The sequence below is a fragment of the Ranitomeya variabilis genome, chromosome 7, assembly GCF_051348905.1.
Source record: "Ranitomeya variabilis isolate aRanVar5 chromosome 7, aRanVar5.hap1, whole genome shotgun sequence".
Lineage (NCBI taxonomy): Eukaryota > Metazoa > Chordata > Amphibia > Anura > Dendrobatidae > Ranitomeya > Ranitomeya variabilis.
Window position 1 is genome coordinate 242,256,010 of NC_135238.1, and position 27,053 is coordinate 242,283,062.

Sequence of the window (27,053 nt, forward strand, 5' to 3'; positions counted from 1 at the left end):
GCAGCAGGCGGAGTCAAGGACATGACCGTTTCCACGGGCAACCAGGAGACCTTCAGTTTTGGGGCCTAACAAGAGGCATAAATCGGGGTCACACGGCACTGGATACATGGGGCTGGGGGTCTGCAGGCCGCGTCCACGGACCCCTCTCCGGGCTCAGCTCAGCGCACAATTGTGGCTTAATCTTTGTAGGACGTGGATTCCACAACTGCCAACATATAGATATGCGGTGCTCAGGATATAATGGGGCGAGTACAAGGGGGCAACAACACTAATACAGGGGGCGGGGGACTACAATACCCAGAGATAAGCAACACTAATACAGGGGACGGGGACTACAATACCCAGAGATGAGCAGCACTAATACAGGGGACGGGGGACTACAATACCCAGAGAGATGAGCAGCACTAATACAGGGGACGGGGACTACAATACCCAGAGATGAGCAGCACTAATACAGGGGACGGGGGACTACAATACCCAGAGATAAGCAACACTAATACAGGGGACGGGGACTACAATACCCAGAGATGAGCAGCACTAATACAGGGGACGGGGGACTACAATACCCAGAGAGATGAACAGCACTAATACAGGGGACGGGGGACTACAATACCCAGAGAGATGAGCAGCACTAATACAGGGGACGGGGGACTACAATACCCAGAGATATGAGCAGCACTAATACAGGGGACGGGGGACTACAATACCCAGAGAGATGAGCGGCACTAATACAGGGGACGGGGGACTACAATACCCAGAGAGATGAGCAACACTAATACAGGGGACGGGGGACTACAATACCCAGAGAGATGAGCGGCACTAATACAGGGGACGGGGGACTACAATACCCAGAGATATGAGCAGCACTAATACAGGGGACGGGGGACTACAATACCCAGAGAGATGAGCAGCACTAATACAGGGGACGGGGGACTACAATACCCAGAGAGAAGAGCAGCACTAATACAGGGGACGGGGACTACAATACCCAGAGATGAGCAGCACTAATACAGGGGACGGGGGACTACAATACCCAGAGAGATGAGCAGCACTAATACAGGGGACGGGGGACTACAATACCCAGAGATGAGCAGCACTAATACAGTGGACGGGGGACTACAATACCCAGAGAGATGAGCAGCACTAATACAGGGGACGGGGGACTACAATACCCAGAGATGAGCAGCACTAATACAGTGGACGGGGGACTACAATACCCAGAGATGAGCAGCACTAATACAGGGGACGGGGGACTACAATACCCAGAGATGAGCAGCACTAATACAGGGGACGGGGACTACAATACCCAGAGAGATGAGCAGCACTAATACAGGGGACGGGGGACTACAATACCCAGAGAGATGAGCAGCACTAATACAGGGGACGGGGGACTACAATACCCAGAGAGATGAGCAACACTAATACAGGGGACGGGGACTACAATACCCAGAGAGATGAGCAGCACTAATACAGGGGACGGGGACTACAATACCCAGAGAGATGAGCAGCACTAATACAGGGGACGGGGGACTACAATACCCAGAGAGATGAGCAACACTAATACAGGGGACGGGGACTACAATACCCAGAGAGATGAGCAGCACTAATACAGGGGACGGGGGACTACAATACCCAGAGAGATGAGCAACACTAATACAGGGGACGGGGACTACAATACCCAGAGAGAAGAGCAGCACTAATACAGGGGACGGGGGACTACAATACCCAGAGAGATGAGCAACACTAATACAGGGGACGGGGGACTACAATACCCAGACAGATGAGCAGCACTAATACAGGGGACGGGGACTACAATACCCAGAGAGATGAGCAACACTAATACAGGGGACGGGGGACTACAATACCCAGACAGATGAGCAGCACTAATACAGGGGACGGGGGACTACAATACCCAGAGAGATGAGCAGCACTAATACAGGGGACGGGGACTACAATACCCAGAGATATGAGCAGCACTAATACAGGGGACGGGGGACTACAATACCCAGAGATGAGCAGCACTAATACAGTGGACGGGGGACTACAATACCCAGAGATGAGCAACACTAATACAGGGGACGGGGACTACAATACCCAGAGATATGAGCAGCACTAATACAGGGGACGGGGGACTACAATACCCAGAGATGAGCAGCACTAATACAGTGGACGGGGGACTACAATACCCAGAGATGAGCAACACTAATACAGGGGACGGGGGACTACAATACCCAGAGAGATGAGCAGCACTAATACAGGGGACGGGGGACTACAATACCCAGAGAGATGAGCAGCACTAATACAGGGGACGGGGGACTACAATACCCAGAGATGAGCAACACTAATACAGGGGACGGGGGACTACAATACCCAGAGAGATGAGCAGCACTAATACAGGGGACGGGGGACTACAATACCCAGAGAGATGAGCAGCACTAATACAGGGGACGGGGGACTACAATACCCAGAGATGAGCAACACTAATACAGGGGACGGGGGACTACAATACCCAGAGAGAAGAGCAGCACTAATACAGGGGACGGGGGACTACAACACCCAGAGAGATGAGCAGCACTAATACAGGGGACTACAATACCCAGAGAGATGAGCAGCACTAATACAGGGGACGGGGGACTACAATACCCAGAGAGAAGAGCAACACTAATACAGGGGACGGGGGACTACAATACCCAGAGAGATGAGCAGCACTAATACAGGGGACGGGGGACTACAATACCCAGAGAGATGAGCAGCACTAATACAGGGGACGGGGGACTACAATACCCAGAGACGAGCAACACTAATACAGGGGACGGGGGACTACAATACCCAGAGAGATGAGCAGCACTAATACAGGGGACGGGGGACTACAATACCCAGAGAGATGAGCAGCACTAATACAGGGGACGGGGGACTACAATACCCAGAGAGAAGAGCAACACTAATACAGGGGACGGGGGACTACAATACCCAGAGAGAAGAGCAGCACTAATACAGGGGACGGGGGACTACAATACCCAGAGAGATGAGCAGCACTAATACAGGGGACGGGGGACTACAATACCCAGAGACGAGCAACACTAATACAGGGGACGGGGGACTACAATACCCAGAGAGATGAGCAGCACTAATACAGGGGACGGGGGACTACAATACCCAGAGAGATGAGCAGCACTAATACAGGGGACGGGGAACTACAATACCCAGAGATGAGCAACACTAATACAGGGGACGGGGGACTACAATACCCAGAGAGATGAGCAGCACTAATACAGGGGACGGGGGACTACAATACCCAGAGAGATGAGCAGCACTAATACAGGGGACGGGGGACTACAATACCCAGAGAGACGAGCAGCACTAATACAGGGGACGGGGACTACAATACCCAGAGATGAGCAGCACTAATACAGGGGACGGGGGACTACAATACCCAGAGAGATGAGCAGCACTAATACAGGGGACGGGGACTACAATACCCAGAGATGAGCAGCACTAATACAGGGGACGGGGGACTACAATACCCAGAGAGATGAGCAGCACTAATACAGGGGACGGGGACTACAATACCCAGAGATGAGCAGCACTAATACAGGGGACGGGGAACTACAATACCCAGAGATGAGCAACACTAATACAGGGGACGGGGGACTACAATACCCAGAGAGATGAGCAGCACTAATACAGAGGACGGGGGACTACAATACCCAGAGAGATGAGCAACACTAATACAGGGGACGGGGGACTACAATACCCAGAGATATGAGCAGCACTAATACAGGGGACGGGGACTACAATACCCAGAGAGATGAGCAGCACTAATACAGAGGACGGGGGACTACAATACCCAGAGAGATGAGCAACACTAATACAGGGGACGGGGGACTACAATACCCAGAGATATGAGCAGCACTAATACAGGGGACGGGGACTACAATACCCAGAGAGATGAGCAACACTAATACAGGGGACGGGGGACTACAATACCCAGAGAGATGAGCAGCACTAATACAGGGGACGGGGGACTACAATACCCAGAGAGAAGAGCAGCACTAATACAGGGGACGGGGACTACAATACCCAGAGAGATGAGCAGCACTAATACAGGGGACGGGGACTACAATACCCAGAGATGAGCAGCACTAATACAGGGGACGGGGGACTACAATACCCAGAGAGATGAGCAGCACTAATACAGGGGACGGGGGACTACAATACCCAGAGATATGAGCAACACTAATACAGGGGACGGGGGACTACAATACCCAGAGAGATGAGCAGCACTAATACAGGGGACGGGGAACTACAATACCCAGAGATGAGCAACACTAATACAGGGGACGGGGGACTACAATACCCAGAGAGATGAGCAGCACTAATACAGAGGACGGGGGACTACAATACCCAGAGAGATGAGCAACACTAATACAGGGGACGGGGGACTACAATACCCAGAGATATGAGCAGCACTAATACAGGGGACGGGGACTACAATACCCAGAGAGATGAGCAGCACTAATACAGAGGACGGGGGACTACAATACCCAGAGAGACGAGCAGCACTAATACAGGGGACGGGGGACTACAATACCCACAGATGAGCAGCACTAATACAGGGGACGGGGGACTACAATACCCAGAGAGATGAGCAACACTAATACAGGGGACGGGGACTACAATACCCAGAGATGAGCAGCACTAATACAGGGGACGGGGGACTACAATACCCAGAGATGAGCAACACTAATACAGGGGACGGGGACTACAATACCCAGAGAGATGAGCAGCACTAATACAGGGGACGGGGACTACAATACCCAGAGAGATGAGCAGCACTAATACAGGGGACGGGGGACTACAATACCCAGAGATGAGCAGCACTAATACAGGGGACGGGGGACTACAATACCCAGAGAGATGAGCAACACTAATACAGGGGACGGGGGACTACAATACCCAGAGAGATGAGCAGCACTAATACAGGGGACGGGGGACTACAATACCCAGAGATGAGCAGCACTAATACAGGGGACGGGGGACTACAATACCCAGAGAGATGAGCAACACTAATACAGGGGACGGGGGACTACAATACCCAGAGAGATGAGCAACACTAATACAGGGGACGGGGACTACAATACCCAGAGAGATGAGCAGCACTAATACAGGGGACGGGGGACTACAATACCCAGAGAGATGAGCAACACTAATACAGGGGACGGGGGACTACAATACCCAGAGAGATGAGCAACACTAATACAGGGGACGGGGGACTACAATACCCAGAGAGATGAGCAACACTAATACAGGGGACGGGGGACTACAATACCCAGAGAGATAAGCAGCACTAATACAGGGGACGGGGAACTACAATACCCAGAGATGAGCAACACTAATACAGGGGACGGGGACTACAATACCCAGAGAGATGAGCAGCACTAATACAGGGGACGGGGGACTACAATACCCAGAGAGATGAGCAGCACTAATACAGGGGACGGGGACTACAATACCCAGAGAGATGAGCAGCACTAATACAGGGGACGGGGGACTACAATACCCAGAGAGATAAGCAGCACTAATACAGGGGACGGGGACTACAATACCCAGAGATGAGCAGCACTAATACAGGGGACGGGGACTACAATACCCAGAGAGATGAGCAGCACTAATACAGGGGACGGGGGACTACAATACCCAGAGATGAGCAGCACTAATACAGGGGACGGGGACTACAATACCCAGAGATGAGCAGCACTAATACAGGGGACGGGGACTACAATACCCAGAGAGATGAGCAGCACTAATACAGGGGACGGGGGACTACAATACCCAGAGAGATGAGCAGCACTAATACAGGGGACGGGGGACTACAATACCCAGAGAGATAAGCAGCACTAATACAGGGGACGGGGAACTACAATACCCAGAGATGAGCAACACTAATACAGGGGACGGGGGACTACAATACCCAGAGATGAGCAGCACTAATACAGGGGACGGGGACTACAATACCCAGAGATGAGCAGCACTAATACAGGGGACGGGGACTACAATACCCAGAGATGAGCAGCACTAATACAGGGGACGGGGACTACAATACCCAGAGATGAGCAGCACTAATACAGGGGACGGGGACTACAATACCCAGAGAGATGAGCAGCACTAATACAGGGGACGGGGACTACAATACCCAGAGATGAGCAACACTAATACAGGGGACGGGGGACTACAATACCCAGAGAGATGAGCAGCACTAATACAGGGGACGGGGGACTACAATACCCAGAGATAAGCAGCACTAATACAGGGGACGGGGACTACAATACCCAGAGATGAGCAGCACTAATACAGGGGACGGGGGACTACAATACCCAGAGAGATGAGCAGCACTAATACAGGGGACGGGGACTACAATACCCAGAGAGATAAGCAACACTAATACAGGGGACGGGGGACTACAATACCCAGAGAGATAAGCAACACTAATACAGGGGACGGGGACTACAATACCCAGAGATGAGCAGCACTAATACAGGGGACGGGGGACTACAATACCCAGAGAGATGAGCAGCACTAATACAGGGGACGGGGACTACAATACCCAGAGAGATAAGCAACACTAATACAGGGGACGGGGACTACAATACCCAGAGAGATAAGCAACACTAATACAGGGGACGGGGGACTACAATACCCAGAGAGATAAGCAACACTAATACAGGGGACGGGGGACTACAATACCCAGAGAGATGAGCAGCACTAATACAGGGGACAGGGGACTACAATACCCAGAGATGAGCAGCACTAATACAGGGGACGGGGGACTACAATACCCAGAGAGATGAGCAGCACTAATACAGGGGACGGGGGACTACAATACCCAGAGATGAGCAGCACTAATACAGGGGACGGGGACTACAATACCCAGAGATGAGCAGCACTAATACAGGGGACGGGGGACTACAATACCCAGAGATGAGCAGCACTAATACAGGGGACAGGGGACTACAATACCCAGAGATGAGTAACACTAATACAGGGGACGGGGGACTACAATACCCAGAGATGAGCAGCACTAATACAGGGGACGGGGACTACAATACCCAGAGAGATGAGCAACACTAATACAGGGGACGGGGAACTACAATACCCAGAGAGATGAGCAGCACTAATACAGGGGACGGGGGACTACAATACCCAGAGAGATGAGCAACACTAATACAGGGGACGGGGGACTACAATACCCAGAGAGATGAGCAGCACTAATACAGGGGACGGGGACTACAATACCCAGAGATGAGCAGCACTAATACAGGGGACGGGGACTACAATACCCAGAGAGATGAGCAACACTAATACAGGGGACGGGGAACTACAATACCCAGAGATGAGCAGCACTAATACAGGGGACGGGGGACTACAATACCCAGAGATGAGCAGCACTAATACAGGGGACGGGGACTACAATACCCAGAGAGATGAGCAACACTAATACAGGGGACGGGGAACTACAATACCCAGAGATGAGCAGCACTAATACAGGGGACGGGGGACTACAATACCCAGAGAGATGAGCAGCACTAATACAGGGGACGGGGACTACAATACCCAGAGAGATGAGCAGCACTAATACAGGGGACGGGGAACTACAATACCCAGAGAGATGAGCAACACTAATACAGGGGACGGGGGACTACAATACCCAGAGAGATGAGCAACACTAATACAGGGGACGGGGGACTACAATACCCAGAGATGAGCAGCACTAATACAGGGGACGGGGGACTACAATACCCAGAGATGAGCAGCACTAATACAGGGGACGGGGGACTACAATACCCAGAGATGAGCAGCACTAATACAGGGGACGGGGACTACAATACCCAGAGAGATGAGCAACACTAATACAGGGGACGGGGAACTACAATACCCAGAGAGATGAGCAGCACTAATACAGGGGACGGGGACTACAATACCCAGAGAGATGAGCAACACTAATACAGGGGACGGGGAACTACAATACCCAGAGAGATGAGCAGCACTAATACAGGGGACGGGGGACTACAATACCCAGAGAGATGAGCAACACTAATACAGGGGACGGGGGACTACAATACCCAGAGAGATGAGCAGCACTAATACAGGGGACGGGGACTACAATACCCAGAGAGATGAGCAGCACTAATACAGGGGACGGGGGACTACAATACCCAGAGAGAAGAGCAGCACTAATACAGGGGACGGGGACTACAATACCCAGAGAGATGAGCAGCACTAATACAGGGGACGGGGGACTACAATACCCAGAGAGAAGAGCAGCACTAATACAGGGGACGGGGACTACAATACCCAGAGAGATGAGCAGCACTAATACAGGGGACGGGGGACTACAATACCCAGAGAGATGAGCAGCACTAATACAGGGGACGGGGGACTACAATACCCAGAGATAAGCAGCACTAATACAGGGGACGGGGAACTACAATACCCAGAGATGAGCAGCACTAATACAGGGGACGGGGGACTACAATACCCAGAGAGAAGAGCAACACTAATACAGGGGACGGGGGACTACAATACCCAGAGATATGAGCAACACTAATACAGGGGACGGGGGACTACAATACCCAGAGAGATGAGCAGCACTAATACAGGGGACGGGGGACTACAATACCCAGAGAGATGAGCAACACTAATACAGGGGACGGGGACTACAATACCCAGAGATGAGCAGCACTAATACAGGGGACGGGGGACTACAATACCCAGAGATGAGCAGCACTAATACAAGGGACGGGGGACTACAATACCCAGAGAGATGAGCAGCACTAATACAGGGGACGGGGACTACAATACCCAGAGATGAGCAACACTAATACAGGGGACGGGGGACTACAATACCCAGAGATGAGCAGCACTAATACAGGGGACGGGGGACTACAATACCCAGAGAGAAGAGCAGCACTAATACAGGGGACGGGGGACTACAATACCCAGAGAGATGAGCAGCACTAATACAGGGGACGGGGGACTACAATACCCAGAGAGATGAGCAGCACTAATACAGGGGACGGGGGACTACAATACCCAGAGAGATGAGCAGCACTAATACAGGGGACGGGGACTACAATACCCAGAGATGAGCAGCACTAATACAGGGGACTACAATACCCAGAGAGATGAGCAGCACTAATACAGGGGACGGGGGACTACAATACCCAGAGAGATGAGCAGCACTAATACAGGGGACGGGGGACTACAATACCCAGAGAGATGAGCAACACTAATACAGGGGACGGGGGACTACAATACCCAGAGAGACGAGCAGCACTAATACAGGGGACGGGGGACTACAATACCCAGAGAGATGAGCAGCACTAATACAGAGGACGGGGGACTACAATACCCAGAGAGAAGAGCAGCACTAATACAGGGGACGGGGGACTACAATACCCAGAGAGATGAGCAGCACTAATACAGGGGACGGGGAACTACAATACCCAGAGAGATGAGCAACACTAATACAGGGGACGGGGGACTACAATACCCAGAGAGATGAGCAGCACTAATACAGGGGACGGGGGACTACAATACCCAGAGAGACGAGCAGCACTAATACAGGGGACGGGGGACTACAATACCCAGAGAGACGAGCAGCACTAATACAGGGGACGGGGGACTACAATACCCAGAGAGACGAGCAGCACTAATACAGGGGACGGGGGACTACAATACCCAGAGAGACGAGCGGCACTAATACAGGGGACGGGGAACTACAATACCCAGAGAGATGAGCAACACTAATACAGGGGACGGGGACTACAATACCCAGAGAGATGAGCAGCACTAATACAGGGGACGGGGGACTACAATACCCAGAGAGACGAGCAGCACTAATACAGGGGACGGGGGACTACAATACCCAGAGAGATGAGCAGCACTAATACAGGGGACGGGGGACTACAATACCCAGAGAGACGAGCAGCACTAATACAGGGGACGGGGGACTACAATACCCAGAGAGATGAGCAGCACTAATACAGGGGACGGGGGACTACAATACCCAGAGAGACGAGCAGCACTAATACAGGGGACGGGGGACTACAATACCCAGAGAGATGAGCAGCACTAATACAGGGGACGGGGGACTACAATACCCAGAGAGACGAGCAGCACTAATACAGGGGACGGGGGACTACAATACCCAGAGAGATGAGCAACACTAATACAGGGGACGGGGGACTACAATACCCAGAGATGAGCAACACTAATACAGGGGACGGGGGACTACAATACCCAGAGAGATGAGCAGCACTAATACAGGGGACGGGGGACTACAATACCCAGAGAGAAGAGCAGCACTAATACAGGGGACGGGGGACTACAATACCCAGAGAGATGAGCAGCACTAATACAGGGGATGGGGGACTACAATACCCAGAGAGATGAGCAGCACTAATACAGGGGACGGGGGACTACAATACCCAGAGAGATGAGCAGCACTAATACAGGGGACGGGGAACTACAATACCCAGAGATGAGCAACACTAATACAGGGGACGGGGGACTACAATACCCAGAGAGACGAGCAGCACTAATACAGGGGACGGGGGACTACAATACCCAGAGAGATGAGCAGCACTAATACAGGGGACGGGGACTACAATACCCAGAGATGAGCAACACTAATACAGGGGACGGGGGACTACAATACCCAGAGAGATGAGCAGCACTAATACAGGGGACGGGGAACTACAATACCCAGAGAGATGAGCAGCACTAATACAGGGGACGGGGGACTACAATACCCAGAGAGAAGAGCAGCACTAATACAGGGGACGGGGGACTACAATACCCAGAGAGATGAGCAGCACTAATACAGGGGACGGGGGACTACAATACCCAGAGAGAAGAGCAACACTAATACAGGGGACGGGGAACTACAATACCCAGAGATGAGCAACACTAATACAGGGGACGGGGGACTACAATACCCAGAGAGAAGAGCAACACTAATACAGGGGACGGGGGACTACAATACCCAGAGAGATGAGCAGCACTAATACAGGGGACGGGGGACTACAATACCCAGAGAGATGAGCAGCACTAATACAGGGGACGGGGGACTACAATACCCAGAGAGATGAGCAGCACTAATACAGGGGACGGGGGACTACAATACCCAGAGAGATGAGCAGCACTAATACAGGGGACGGGGGACTACAATACCCAGAGAGAAGAGCAACACTAATACAGGGGACGGGGGACTACAATACCCAGAGAGATGAGCAGCACTAATACAGGGGACGGGGGACTACAATACCCAGAGAGATGAGCAGCACTAATACAGGGGACGGGGGACTACAATACCCAGAGAGATGAGCAGCACTAATACAGGGGACGGGGGACTACAATACCCAGAGAGATGAGCAGCACTAATACAGGGGACGGGGACTACAATACCCAGAGAGATGAGCAACACTAATACAGGGGACGGGGGACTACAATACCCAGAGATATGAGCAGCACTAATACAGGGGACGGGGGACTACAATACCCAGAGAGATGAGCAGCACTAATACAGGGGACGGGGGACTACAATACCCAGAGAGACGAGCAGCACTAATACAGGGGACGGGGGACTACAATACCCAGAGAGATGAGCAGCACTAATACAGGGGACGGGGGACTACAATACCCAGAGACGAGCAGCACTAATACAGGGGACGGGGGACTACAATACCCAGAGAGATGAGCAGCACTAATACAGGGGACGGGGGACTACAATACCCAGAGATAAGCAGCACTAATACAGGGGACGGGGAACTACAATACCCAGAGATAAGCAGCACTAATACAGGGGACGGGGAACTACAATACCCAGAGAGATGAGCAGCACTAATACAGGGGACGGGGGACTACAATACCCAGAGACGAGCAGCACTAATACAGGGGACGGGGGACTACAATACCCAGAGAGATGAGCAGCACTAATACAGGGGACGGGGGACTACAATACCCAGAGATGAGCAGCACTAATACAGGGGACGGGGAACTACAATACCCAGAGAGATGAGCAACACTAATACAGGGGACGGGGGACTACAATACCCAGAGAGACGAGCAGCACTAATACAGGGGACGGGGGACTACAATACCCAGAGAGATGAGCAGCACTAATACAGGGGACGGGGACTACAATACCCAGAGATATGAGCAACACTAATACAGGGGACGGGGGACTACAATACCCAGAGAGATGAGCAGCACTAATACAGGGGACGGGGACTACAATACCCAGAGAGATGAGCAGCACTAATACAGGGGACGGGGGACTACAATACCCAGAGATGAGCAGCACTAATACAGGGGACGGGGGACTACAATACCCAGAGAGAAGAGCAGCACTAATACAGGGGACGGGGGACTACAATACCCAGAGAGATGAGCAGCACTAATACAGGGGACGGGGAACTACAATACCCAGAGAGAAGAGCAGCACTAATACAGGGGACGGGGGACTACAATACCCAGAGAGATGAGCAGCACTAATACAGGGGACGGGGGACTACAATACCCAGAGAGATAAGCAGCACTAATACAGGGGACGGGGAACTACAATACCCAGAGAGACGAGCAGCACTAATACAGGGGACGGGGGACTACAATACCCAGAGATATGAGCAGCACTAATACAGGGGACGGGGGACTACAATACCCAGAGAGATGAGCAGCACTAATACAGGGGACGGGGGACTACAATACCCAGAGAGATGAGCAGCACTAATACAGGGGACGGGGACTACAATACCCAGAGAGATGAGCAACACTAATACAGGGGACGGGGACTACAATACCCAGAGAGATGAGCAGCACTAATACAGGGGACGGGGAACTACAATACCCAGAGAGATGAGCAACACTAATACAGGGGACGGGGGACTACAATACCCAGAGATGAGCAGCACTAATACAGGGGACGGGGGACTACAATACCCAGAGAGATGAGCAGCACTAATACAGGGGACGGGGGACTACAATACACAGAGAGATGAGCAGCACTAATACAGGGGACAGGGGACTACAATACCCAGAGAGATGAGCAACACTAATACAGGGGACGGGGGACTACAATACCCAGAGAGATGAGCAGCACTAATACAGGGGACGGGGACTACAATACCCAGAGATGAGCAACACTAATACAGGGGACGGGGGACTACAATACCCAGAGATGAGCAGCACTAATACAGGGGACGGGGGACTACAATACCCAGAGATGAGCAGCACTAATACAGGGGACGGGGGACTACAATACCCAGAGAGATGAGCAGCACTAATACAGGGGACGGGGGACTACAATACCCAGAGAGATGAGCAGCACTAATACAAGGGACGGGGGACTACAATACCCAGAGAGACGAGCAGCACTAATACAGGGGACGGGGGACTACAATACCCAGAGATATGAGCAACACTAATACAGGGGACGGGGGACTACAATACCCAGAGAGATGAGCAGCACTAATACAGGGGACGGGGGACTACAATACCCAGAGAGATGAGCAACACTAATACAGGGGACGGGGGACTACAATACCCAGAGAGATGAGCAGCACTAATACAGGGGATGGGGGACTACAATACCCAGAGAGATGAGCAGCACTAATACAGGGGACAGGGGACTACAATACCCAGAGAGATGAGCAACACTAATACAGGGGATGGGGGACTACAATACCCAGAGAGATGAGCAGCACTAATACAGGGGACGGGGGACTACAATACCCAGAGAGATGAGCAGCACTAATACAGGGGACGGGGGACTACAATACCCAGAGAGATGAGCAGCACTAATACAGGGGACGGGGGACTACAATACCCAGAGAGATGAGCAGCACTAATACAGGGGACGGGGAACTACAATACCCAGAGAGATGAGCAGCACTAATACAGGGGACGGGGGACTACAATACCCAGAGAGACGAGCAGCACTAATACAGGGGACGGGGGACTACAATACCCAGAGATATGAGCAGCACTAATACAGGGGACGGGGGACTACAATACCCAGAGAGATGAGCAGCACTAATACAGGGGACGGGGGACTACAACACCCAGAGAGATGAGCAACATTAGGGTTATTCAGTCTGGAAAAAAGACGACTGAGGGGCGATCTAATAACCATGTATAAGTATATAAGGGGACAATACAAATATCTCTCCGAAAATCTGTTTATACCAAGGAAGGTGACGGTCACGAAAATGTAAGAATACCATGGTCTGAGGGATTTTTTCAGAAGGTACCATGGTTCCCAACACACTGCCTAGGAAGCTTTTCTTCTCCATCTTGGCCTGCAGGCAACTCCCTCCCCCTGAATACAGCTGTAACTTGAAACTCCAGTGTGGGACTCTCTTTCCCCCCTACCTCTCGAATGCAGGCATGTGTAGAAATCCTTTGTCTGAAAGCCATGTGCTCTCATGTACAACCTTAATAAGGCATAACTTGACCCCAATTAGTGACAGAGATATGAAAGTTATATATTTGGCATGTGCATCGGCCGGGCCATCCCACAGTGCGTTTTCTAGGTGCAGCGCCTTGCGGAAACAGAGAAACGGATTGCTACTTAACGGGCTCATAACCATGTCGTGTTTAGGCTCAAATTAACGCCAAGCTCATGCCCGGAAGAAGGGTAGTTCTGTGATCAGGAAAAGGAGAAAGATCCAGCTCAACGATGCAGTGAAAAATCCATAACTTTATTTCACTTCCAAAAATGTCGTGTAAGGACAAAACATCAGCACACAATTAAAAACCAAGATCAACGCGTTTCTGGTGGCTAAGCACCCTTAATCGTGATTAAGGGTGCTTAGCCACCAGAAACGCATTGATCTTGGTTTTTAATTGTGTGCTGATGTTTTGTCCTTACACGACATTTTTGGAAGTGAAATAAAGTTATGGATTTTTCACTGCATCGTTGAGCTGGATCTTTCTCCTTTTCCTGTTCGCCCACGCCCTGACACAGCGGTTCCGTGCTCCGAGCTCTTGGGAATGTCGATATGGTGAGCTGGATTTTGTTTTTTCTTAGTTCTGTGATCGCAATACGAGGTTGCATCCTGGAGCTACGGGAGATATGAATGTTCCATAACTCTGAGTCCCTCTGAGAAAGTAGGAGCGCATTCCATAGCTCCGCCCCCTCAGTGATGTCACGACCACCAAGGGGTATAAGACCATGAGAGCTCAGTTTTCACAAGCCTTTGACCAGAAAGCTAGCTGAGAGACCCTCTGTAATGCATCTTGATGTATCGCCCCTCCCCCGAGCCACATGGTCTGCCAGGAGCTTTAATGATATAAGGAACTGTGTTTTTTCTTCTGTTAATCCCTTTTTATTTGTAATTGTTTGTACATACAATAGTTGTCTACTTTTATAATTCCGTTTTATACTTCTGTTTCTACGTAGGAAATCGGAGCTTGTGGCAGCGGATTTGTCCTGTGCATTTCGGAGGCTTTGTATAGATGGCAGCGTTGATAATTATTGTTCCCGCCTGAGTGTGAGTAGTTATATCGCCCTCGCTGCAGTGTGCCCATTAGCCAGCACAAAGTAAGGCAGCCTTTCTGGCAACTAATTATCCTAGGTGCAGTACCCAGAATGACCTGAAGGTAAGGGGGGCGCCAGAGAGCTGCAAGTTCCAAACCAGAACTGGGAAGTGGGATATAGATAAGAGGCAACCAAACAACCCCGGTTCATGACAAATTGGTGTGAGTGGTGGGGATGATAAAGGTATCCTCCCCGGGATCCTTGACATATTGGTGACATACGGAGGGATTCTTGACAGTGACAAGGGGGCATTCTCTGCGTCTGGAGGAGAGAAGGTTTTTCCACCAACATAGAAGAGGATTCTTTACTGTTAGGCTAAGTTCACACGTTGCAGAATTGCCGCGGAAATTCTGCGCCTCCTGCCGCGGGTATATCGCATGCAGAATTAGCATGCATATACCCGCAGAAAACTAGCGTTTTGCAAGCGTAATTAGCTTGCAGAATGCTGGAGTTTTCCAAGCCATCTGTAGCATCGCTTGGAAAACTGACTGACAGGTTGGTCACACTTGTCAAACATAGTGTTTGACAAGTGTGACCAACTTTTTACTATAGATGCAGCCTATGCCACATCTATAGTAAAAGATCGAATGTTTAAAAATAATAAAAAAAATAAAAAACATGGTTATACTCACCTGCAGACCTCAGCGGCGTCCGTTCCTATAGCTGGAGTGCAGTGAAGGGCCTGCGATGACGTCACTGTCTTGTGATTGGTCGCGTGAGTCACATGAGCGGTCACGCGACGAATCACAAGACAGCGACGTCATCACAGGTCCTGAACCACATCATCTATAGGAACGGAAGAGAGATCATGCACCGGAGAGGCGGGAACACTTCGGGGGCATCGAGGGTGAGTATAGGACTATTTTTTATTTTAATTCTTTATTTTTTACCAATTATATGGTGCCCAGTGCGTGGAGGAGAGTCTCCTCTCCTCCACCCTGGGTACCAACCGCACATGATCTGCTTACTTGCCGCATGGTGTGCACAGCCCCGTACGGGACGTAAGCAGATCAATGCACTCCTATGGGTGCAGAATCGCCGAGATTCCGCAATTTTAATGAACATGCTGCGTTTTTTTCTGGAATGCGATTCCGCTCAGGAAAAAAATGCATGTGCACAAAAAATGCGGAATGCATTCTATTACATAGGATGCTTAATGTAAGCGGTTTTATAGCGAAAAACCGCGAAAAAACCGCGAAAAATCTGCTACGTGTGCACACAGCCTTAGGGCAGTGAGAATCTGGAATTCCTCGACTGAGGAGGTGGTGATGGTGAACTCAGCCGAGGGGTTCAAGAGAGGCCTGGATGTCTTCCTGGAGGTAACAATATTGTATCTTATAGTTATTAGGTTCTGTAGAAGGACGGAGATCTGTGACGGAATATAGGCTGAGCTGGATGGACACGTTTTTTCGGCCTTGATAACTATGTTACTAAGGTCCCTTTCACACATCAGCTTTTTGCCATCAGTCGCAATCCATCGAATTTTGAAAAAAAGATCTGGAGACTGATGCTGCCGGACCTGTTTTTTTCTCATAGACTTGTATTACCGATGGATTGCGATGGATGGCCTCACGTTTCATTCGTTTTTCGCTGGATCCATCGGCGATCGTCTTCGGCCACCGGAAAAAGTAACTTTAGACGGCGCTCCGCTCCCCGCTCATACCGTGAGATGGCGCTCCGCTCCCCGCTCGTACCGTGAGATGTCGGTCCGCTCCCTGCTCATACCGTGAGATGGCGCTCCGCTCCCCGCTCGTACCGTGAGATGTCGGTCCGCTCCCCGCTCGTACCGTGAGATGTCGGTCCGCTCCCCGCTCGTACCGTGAGATGTCGGTCCGCTCCCCGCTCGTACCGTGAGATGTCGGTCCGCTCCCCGCTCGTACCGTGAGATGTCGGTCCGCTCCCCGCTCGTACCGTGAGATGTCGGTCCGCTCCCCGCTCGTACCGTGAGATGTCGGTCTGCTCCCCGCTCATACAGTGAGATGGTGCTCCGCTCCCCGCTCGTACCGTGAGATGTCGGTCCGCTCCCCGCTCGTACCGTGAGATGTCGGTCCGCTCCCCGCTCGTACCGTGAGATGTCGGTCCGCTCCACACTCGTACCGTGAGATGTCGGTCCGCTCCCCGCTCGTACCGTGAGATGTCGGTCTGCTCCCCACTCATACAGTGAGATGGTGCTCCGCTCCCCGCTCATACAGTGAGATGGCGCTCCGCTCCCCGCTCATACAGTGAGATGGAGCTCCGCTCCCACAGTGAGATGGCGGTCCACTCCCCGCTTGTACTGTGAGATGGCGGTCCACTCCCCGCTTGTACAGTGAGATGGTGCTCCGCTCCCCGCTCGTACCTTGAGATGTTGGTCTGCTCCCCGCTCGTACTGTGAGATGGCGCTCTGCTCCCCGCTTGTACTGTGAGATGGCACTCCGCTCCCCGCTCGTACTGTGAGATGGCGCTCTGCTCCCCACTCGTACAGTGAGATGGCGCTCTGCTCCCCGCTCGTACTGTGAGATGGAGCTCCGCTCCCCGCTCGTACTGTGAGATGGCGCTCTGCTCCCCGCTCGTAGTGAGATGTCGGTCTGCTCCCCACTCGTACCGTGAGATGGCGGCTGTGAGGACTCTGGGGGAGCAGAGTGATTCCTTTACTAGAGGCGGCACAGACGGCAGAGCCGCGTAGTGCGCCAGTCTTGCTCTCCCTGGTTATGGCGGCTGCGTCACTTGGGTAAAAGTTACCATAAATCTATGAAGCAGAAAACATCAATGATCGTCAGACACAGCGCTCCGATACATAATCCTGGCTGTTTACTGCAGCTTTAAATTAACCGCTCCCTGTTCGTCATGATCAGTAATGTTACCTGTGTGGCCCTTACGTGTACGGGGCCCCTTGTGCTGCTGGGATTTACCTGTGCGAGCCTCTGGTGTAACACGTATGTCGGCCGCCTCCCTGCTTGAACAGCTGTCACCTGAGTGCAGACGCCGGGGTCAGGAGCACCTGGCGAGGTCACACTGCAGCAGGGAAGGGGTTAACATCAGCAAACGACGCGACTCCGGCTCCACGTCCTCCTTATATCCGGGAGCGCTCAGCCCACTACAAAGACCGGGCCGGACCCCGAGAGCCCAAGCCGCCCCTGCAAGCCCACCTGTAGCCTCACCTGTGTACAATGCACCATGCACATGGCAGCACCAACTCTGCTTCATGTCAGTGAATGGGAAAAAACTATCACTTCTATGCAGCTCTAATACGTCTCACAGCTGAGGGTTTGTTACAATGTATTAGGGCAGATCATCCCTATGCTGTAAGCGCAGCAGATCTATGCCCTGTCCTCCACACAGTCGTTCATGTCGGCGGCCCTCCAGACACTCAGGTTAGGCTCCCATGTAGCATCTTCACTGTGGCCCCCCGCAGCAGGATTTACTGAAGTGGGGAACCAGGCAAAGCTCGCACCTATATCAAGGGCATAAATCGCCATGTTGTGGATCTCAAGCTCACAGCTCCTGTCACTCTGCGCCGCGCATTTATTACGCAGCTTGTGCAGGTTTCTCACTGCACTGGAAAATGCAACACACAAACCCGCAGCAAAAACTTCCGCTGTCATCAGTCCGTGCGGCTGAGCCTTACATGTCCATCTGCTCAGACGTCTCCCCATCGTCTCCATCCTCGGGCCAGGGCCACACGGACGTCTCCATCCTCGGGCCAGGGCCACACGGACGTCTCCATCCTCGGGCCAGGGCCACACGGACGTCTCCATCCTCGGGCCAGGGCCACACGGACGTCTCCATCCTCGGGCCAGGGCCACACGGACGTCTCCATCCTCGGGCCAGGGCCACACGGACGTCTCCATCCTCGGGCCAGGGCCACACGGACGTCTCCATCCTCGGGCCAGGGCCACACGGACGTCTCCATCCTCGGGCCAGGGCCACACGGACGTCTCCATCCTCGGGCCAGGGCCACACGGACGTCTCCATCCTCGGGCCAGGGCCACACGGACGTCTCCATCCTCGGGCCAGGGCCACACGGACGTCTCCATCCTCGGGCCAGGGCCACACGGACGTCTCCATCCTCGGGCCAGGGCCACACGGACGTCTCCATCCTCGGGCCAGGGCCACACGGACGTCTCCATCCTCGGGCCAGGGCCACACGGACGTCTCCATCCTCGGGCCAGGGCCACACGGACGTCTCCATCCTCGGGCCAGGGCCACACGGACGTCTCCATCCTCGGGCCAGGGCCACACGGACGTCTCCATCCTCGGGCCAGGGCCACGTCCGTGTGACCCTGGCCCGAGGATGGAGACGTCCGTGTGACCCCGGAGGGAGGTAAGTCAGCAAACTGATCAGAGTCAGTCCTGGGAGACACCGTGCGCTGTGGTTCTGTACCGTTACCCCCAAAAAACAAAGAGCTATACTTCATACACGCCAGAGCCCACCCTGCCACATCAGGTTTAGTATTTCGTTTCGTACAGTATGTTTTGTCCTTTTTGTAACATCTTTGTATATTTTTGTAAACCCTGCCTATCTTTCCAGGTGATATATAAAATGTAATCGCTCTATTCATCTTGTTCTGTAAACCGCACCCTGCAGCCGGGCTGGTTCTGACATATTGGTGACAGCGGTGGGATCTGTGCCATTTCCTTGCTGTTCCACTGTTTTCTCATGCCAAACTGGCACTAGACAAAACAGTTCTGGTCGGCAATGCCCCATAATATAACATCGGTCTGGGTGCTGTCAGACAGCATGTGGCCGTGTTATACGCTCATGTGAGAGCCCTAATGCCAGAAATGTTTCATCCGTGACCGCCATAATAAGACCACACAGCGGGGATACAAAGCTGTGACAAGAACACCTTACCGTGGCTGCCAGGAACACAGGAATTGGCCGATTTTTCATATTTCTAGTGCAGTAATGCAATTTAGTTTGCGTGCTATGGCGCTGCAGAGTGCGGCCTTATTTGTTCGATATACAGTGTTTATAGGTGGCCCCAGGGCTGTATATAGGGTATATAGACTCTATAGGTGGCCCCATTGCTGTATACAGGGTATATAGACTCTATAGGTGGCCCCAGGGCTGTATACAGGGTATATAGCCTCTATAGGTGCCCCATTGCTGTATACAGGGGTATATAGCCTCTATAGGTGGCCCCCCAGGGCTGTATACAGGTATATCCCCTCTATAGGGGGCCCCATTGCTGTATACAGGGTATATAGCCTCTATAGGTGCCCCCATTACTGTATACAGGGTATATAGCCTCTATAGGTGGCCCCCAGTGCTGTATACAGGGTATATAGCCTCTATAGGTGGTCCCTCAGGGCTGTATACAGGTATATCCCCTCTATAGGGGGCCCCATTGCTGTATACAGGGTATATAGCTTCTATAGCTGGCCCCCAGTGCTGTATACAGAGTATATAGCTTCTATAGGTGGCCCCTAGGGCTGTATACAGGGTATATAACCTCTATAGGTGGCCCCCAGGGCTGTATACAGGGGTATATAGCCTCTATAGGGGGCCCCATTGCTGTATACAGGGTATATAGCCTCTATAGGTGCCCCCATTACTGTATACAGGGTATATAGCCTCTATAGGTGGCCTGCAGTGCTGTATACAGGGTATATAGATTCTATAGCTGGCCCCCAGTGCTGTATACAGGGTATATAGCCTCTATAGGTGGCCCCAGGGCTGTATACAGGGTATATAGATTCTATAGGTGGCCCCCAGTGCTGTATACGGGGTATATAGACTCTATAGGTGGCCCCAGGGCTGCATACAGGGTATATCGCCCCTATAGGTGGCCCCAGGGCTGTATACAGGGTATATAGATTCTATAGGTGGCCCCCAGTGCTGTATACGGGGTATATAGACTCTATAGGTGGCCCCAGGGCTGCATACAGGGTATATCGCCCCTATAGGTGGCCCCCAGTGCTGTATACAGCCGGGGTGACCGGCATCTCCCCTCATGCACACACATATTCCGGAGCAGCCGTTCCCGGGGTCTCCCCGCACTCACCGGCTCCTGGGTCCCGGGATCACCTGCGTCACCTCAGCCACGTGTTCTTCGGGCACCGCCAACTCCGACCCGCCCCGACCGCCCGACACCTCCTCCCGGAGACGGACGGGTCACCTGTGTGCGCCAATGGAATGGACCGGGGGCAAGATCGCAGGGAATCCTGTGTACGATCCTGTGCGACCGCAGCCGGGGGTCTCACACTCAAGCAAGGTAGATCTCCTAGAAAGCTCCTGAGGACATAGAGCACCCCCTACCCACATTATGCTGTATAGCCCCCCACTGTACAATGCAAGCCCCCAACACAGTGAACTGCAGTGCCCCCCACTGTACAATCCAAGCCCCCAACACAGTGAACTGCCCCCCACAGTACAATGCAAGCCCCCAACACAGTGAACTGCCCCCAACACAGTGAACTGCCCCCACTGTACAATGCAAGCCCCCAATACAGTGAACTGCCCCCCACAGTACAATGCAAGCCCCCAATACAGTGAACTGCCCCCCACAGTACAATGCAAGCCCCCAATACAGTGAACTGCCCCCCACAGTACAATGCAAGCCCCCAACACAGTGAACTGCCCCCACTGTACAATGCAAGCCCCCAATACAGTGAACTGCCCCCCACAGTACAATGCAAGCCCCCAATACAGTGAACTGTCCCCCCCACTGTACAATACAACCCCCCGATAGTGTACTGCCCCCACTGTACAATGCAAGCCCCCAATACAGTGTACTGCCCCTACTGTACAATACAAGCCCCCAATACAGTGAACTGCCCCCACACTGTAGAACACAACCCCCTGATAGTGTACTGCCCCCCACTGTACAGTACAAGCCCCCAATACAGTGAACTGCCCCCCACTGTACAATACAAGCCCCCAATACAGTGAACTGTCCCCCCACTGTACAATACAACCCCCCAATACAGTGAACTGCCCCCACTGTTTAATACAACCCCCCGATAGTGTACTGCCCCCCACTGTACAATACATGCCCCCAATACAGTGTACTGCCCCTACTGTACAATACAACCCCCCAATACAGTGAACTGCCCCCACTGTATAATACAACCCCCCGATAGTGTACTGCCCCCACTGTACAATACAAGCCCCCAATACAGTGTACTGCCCCCCCACTGTAGAACACAACCCCCTGATAGTGTACTGCCCCCCACTGTACAGTACAAGCCCCCAATACAGTGAACTGCCCCCCACTGTACAGTACAAGCCCCCAATACAGTGTACTGCCCCCCACTGTACAGTACAAGCCCCCAATACAGTGAACTGCCCCCCACTGTACAATACAAGCCCCCAATACAGTGAACTGTCCCCCCACTGTACAATACAACCCCCCAATACAGTGAACTGCCCCCACTGTTTAATACAACCCCCCGATAGTGTACTGCCCCCCACTGTACAATACATGCCCCCAATACAGTGTACTGCCCCTACTGTACAATACAACCCCCCAATACAGTGAACTGCCCCCACTGTATAATACAACCCCCCGATAGTGTACTGCCCCCACTGTACAATACAAGCCCCCAATACAGTGTACTGCCCCCCCACTGTAGAACACAACCCCCTGATAGTGTACTGCCCCCCACTGTACAATGCAAGCCCCAATACAGTGTACTGCCCCTACTGTACAATACAACCCCCCAATACAGTGAACTGCCCCCACTGTATAATACAACCCCCCAATACAGTGAACTGCCCCCCACTGTACAATACAAGCCCCAATACAGTGAACTGCCCCCACTGTACAACACAAGCCCCCAATACAGTGAACCGCCCCCACTGTACAATGCAAGCCCCCAATAGTGAACTGCCCCCACTGTACAATACAAGTCCCAATACAGTGAACTGCCCCCACTGTACAATACAAGCCCCCAATACAGTGAACCGCCCCCACTGTACAATGCAAGCCCCCAATAGTGAACTGCCCCCCACTGTGCAATACAAGCCCCCAATACAGTGAACTGCCCCCACTGTACAATACAAGCCCCCAATACAGTGAACTGTCCCCCCCACTGTACAGTACAAGCCCCCAATACAGTGAACTGCCCCCCACTGTACAATACAAGCCCCCAATACAGTGAACTGCCCCCCACTGTACAATACAAGCCCCCAATACAGTGAACTGCCCCCCACTGTACAATACAAGCCCCCAATACAGTGTACTGCCCCCCACTGTAGAACACAACCCCCGATAGTGTACTGCCCCCCACTGTACAATGCAAGCCCCAATACAGTGTACTGCCCCTACTGTACAATACAACCCCCCAATACAGTGAACTGCCCCCACTGTATAATACAACCCCCCAATACAGTGTACTGCCCCCCCACTGTAGAACACAACCCCCTGATAGTGTACTGCCCCCCACTGTACCGTACAAGCCCCCAATACAGTGTACTGCCCCTACTGTACAATACAAGCCCCCAATACAGTGTACTGCCCCTACTGTACAATACAACCCCCCAATACAGTGAACTGCCCCCACTGTATAATACAACCCCCAATACAGTGTACTGCCCCCCACTGTACAATACAACCCCCCGATAGTGTACTGCCCCCACTGTACAATGCAAGCCCCCAATACAGTGTACTGCCCCTACTGTACAATACAACCCCCCAATACAGTGAACTGCCCCCACTGTATAATACAACCCCCCAATACAGTGTACTGCCCCCCCACTGTAGAACACAACCCCCTGATAGTGTACTGCCCCCCACTGTACAGTACAAGCCCCCAATACAGTGAACTGCCCCCCACTGTACAGTACAAGCCCCCAATACAGTGTACTGCCCCCACTGTACAATACAAGCCCCCAATACAGTGAACCGCCCCCACTGTACAATGCAAGCCCCCAATAGTGAACTGCCCCCCACTGTACAATACAAGCCCCAATACAGTGAACTGCCCCACTGTACAACACAAGCCCCCAATACAGTGAACCGCCCCCACTGTACAATGCAAGCCCCCAATAGTGAACTGCCCCCACTGTACAATACAAGTCCCAATACAGTGAACTGCCCCCACTGTACAATACAAGCCCCCAATACAGTGAACCGCCCCCACTGTACAATGCAAGCCCCCAATAGTGAACTGCCCCCCACTGTGCAATACAAGCCCCCAATACAGTGAACTGCCCCCACTGTACAATACAAGCCACGAATACAGTGAACTGTCCCCCCCACTGTACAGTACAAGCCCCCAATACAGTGAACTGCCCCCCACTGTACAATACAAGCCCCCAATACAGTGTACTGCCCCCCACTGTACAATACAAGCCACCAATACAGTGTACTGCCCCCCACTGTAGAACACAACCCCCGATAGTGTACTGCCCCCCACAGTACAATACAACCCCCCGATAGTGTACTGCCCCCACTGTACAATGCAAGCCCCCAATACAGTGTACTGCCCCTACTGTACAATACAACCCCCCAATACAGTGAACTGCCCCCACTGTATAATACAACCTCCCAATACAGTGTACTGCCCCCCCACTGTAGAACACAACCCCCTGATAGTGTACTGCCCCCCACTGTACAGTACAAGCCCCCAATACAGTGAACTGCCCCCCACTGTACAGTACAAGCCCCCAATACAGTGAACTGCCCCCCACTGTACAATACAAGCCCCCAATACAGTGAACTGTCCCCCCCACTGTACAATACAACCCCCCAATACAGTGAACTGCCCCCACTGTTTAATACAACCCCCCGATAGTGTACTGCCCCCCACTGTACAATACAAGCCCCCAATACACTGTACTGCCCCTACTGTACAATACAACCCCCCAATACAGTGAACTGCCCCCACTGTATAATACAACCCCCCAATACAGTGTACTGCCCCCCCACTGTAGAACACAACCCCCTGATAGTGTACTGCCCCCACTGTACAATACAAGCCCCCAATACAGTGAACTGCCCCCACTGTACAATACAAGCCCCCAATAGTGAACTGCCCCCCACTGTACAATACAAGCCCCCAATACAGTGAACTGCCCCCACTGTACAAGCCCCCAATACAGTGAACTGCCCCCACTGTACAATATAAGCCCCCAATACAGTGAACCGCCCCCACTGTACAATACAAGCCCCCAATACAATGAACTGCCCCCACTGTACAATACAAGCCCCCAATAGTGAACTGCCCCCCACTGTACAATACAAGCCCCCAATACAGTGAACTGCCCCCACTGTACAATACAAGCCCCCAATACAGTGAACTGCCCCCACTGTACAATACAAGCCCCCAATACAGTGAACCTCCCCCACTGTACAATACAAGCCCCCAATACAGTGAACTGCCCCCACTGTACAATACAAGCCCCCAATACAGTGAACTGCCCCCACTGTTTAATACAACCCCCCGATAGTGTACTGCCCCCCACTGTACAATACAAGCCCCCAATACAGTGTACTGCCCCTACTGTACAATACAACCCCCCAATACAGTGAACTGCCCCCACTGTATAATACAACCCCCCAATACAGTGTACTGCCCCCCCACTGTAGAACACAACCCCCTGATAGTGTACTGCCCCCACTGTACAATACAAGCCCCCAATACAGTGAACCGCCCCCACTGTACAATGCAAGCCCCCAATAGTGTACTGCCCCCACTGTACAATACAAGCCCCCAATACAGTGAACCGCCCCCACTGTACAATGCAAGCCCCCAATAGTGAACTGCCCCCCACTGTGCAATACAAGCCCCAATACAGTGAACTGCCCCACTATACAATACAAGCCCCCAATACAGTGAACTGCCCCCACTGTACAATACAAGCCCCCAATAGTGAACTGCCCCCCACTGTACAATACAAGCCCCCAATACAGTGACGTGCCCCCACTGTACAATACAAGCCCCCAATACAGTGAACCGCCCCCACTGTACAATACAAGCCCCCAATACAGTGAACTGCCCCCACTGTACAATACAAGCCCCCAATAGTGAACTGCCCCCCACTGTACAATACAAGCCCCCAATACAGTGAACTGCCCCCACTGTACAAGCCCCCAATACAGTGAACTGCCCCCACTGTACAATATAAGCCCCCAATACAGTGAACCGCCCCCACTGTACAATACAAGCCCCCAATAGTGAACTGCCCCCCACTGTACAATACAAGCCCCCAATACAGTGAACTGCCCCCACTGTACAATACAAGCCCCCAATAGTGAACTGCCCCCCACTGTACAATACAAGCCCCCAATACAGTGAACTGCCCCCACTGTACAATACAAGCCCCCAATACAGTGAACCGCCCCCACTGTACAATACAAGCCCCCAATAGTGAACTGCCCCCCACTGTACAATACAAGCCCCCAATAGTGAACTGCCCCCCACTGTACAATACAAGCCCCCAATACAATGAACTGCCCCCACTGTACAATACAAGCCCCCAATAGTGAACTGCCCCCCACTGTACAATACAAGCCCCCAATACAGTGAA

The 27,053-nt window shown here is 52.4% G+C and overlaps 1 protein-coding gene across 2 annotated transcripts in view; it reads right to left on the reverse strand.

Annotated features, from left to right (window-relative positions):
• SLC12A8 (solute carrier family 12 member 8) overlaps window positions 1–21,759 on the reverse strand; it is a 57,930-nt gene extending 36,171 nt beyond the window's left edge. Inside the window, exon 1 of one of the 2 annotated variants that reach the window (XM_077273351.1) lies at window positions 21,586–21,759. The gene's annotated coding sequence lies outside the window, so the exon portion shown is untranslated. Of the gene's footprint in view, window positions 1–17,936; window positions 18,322–21,585 lie in introns of those variants that run through there. The other variant, XM_077273352.1, reaches the window with a different exon arrangement.
• Between the last annotated feature and the right edge of the window lie 5,294 nt (window positions 21,760–27,053).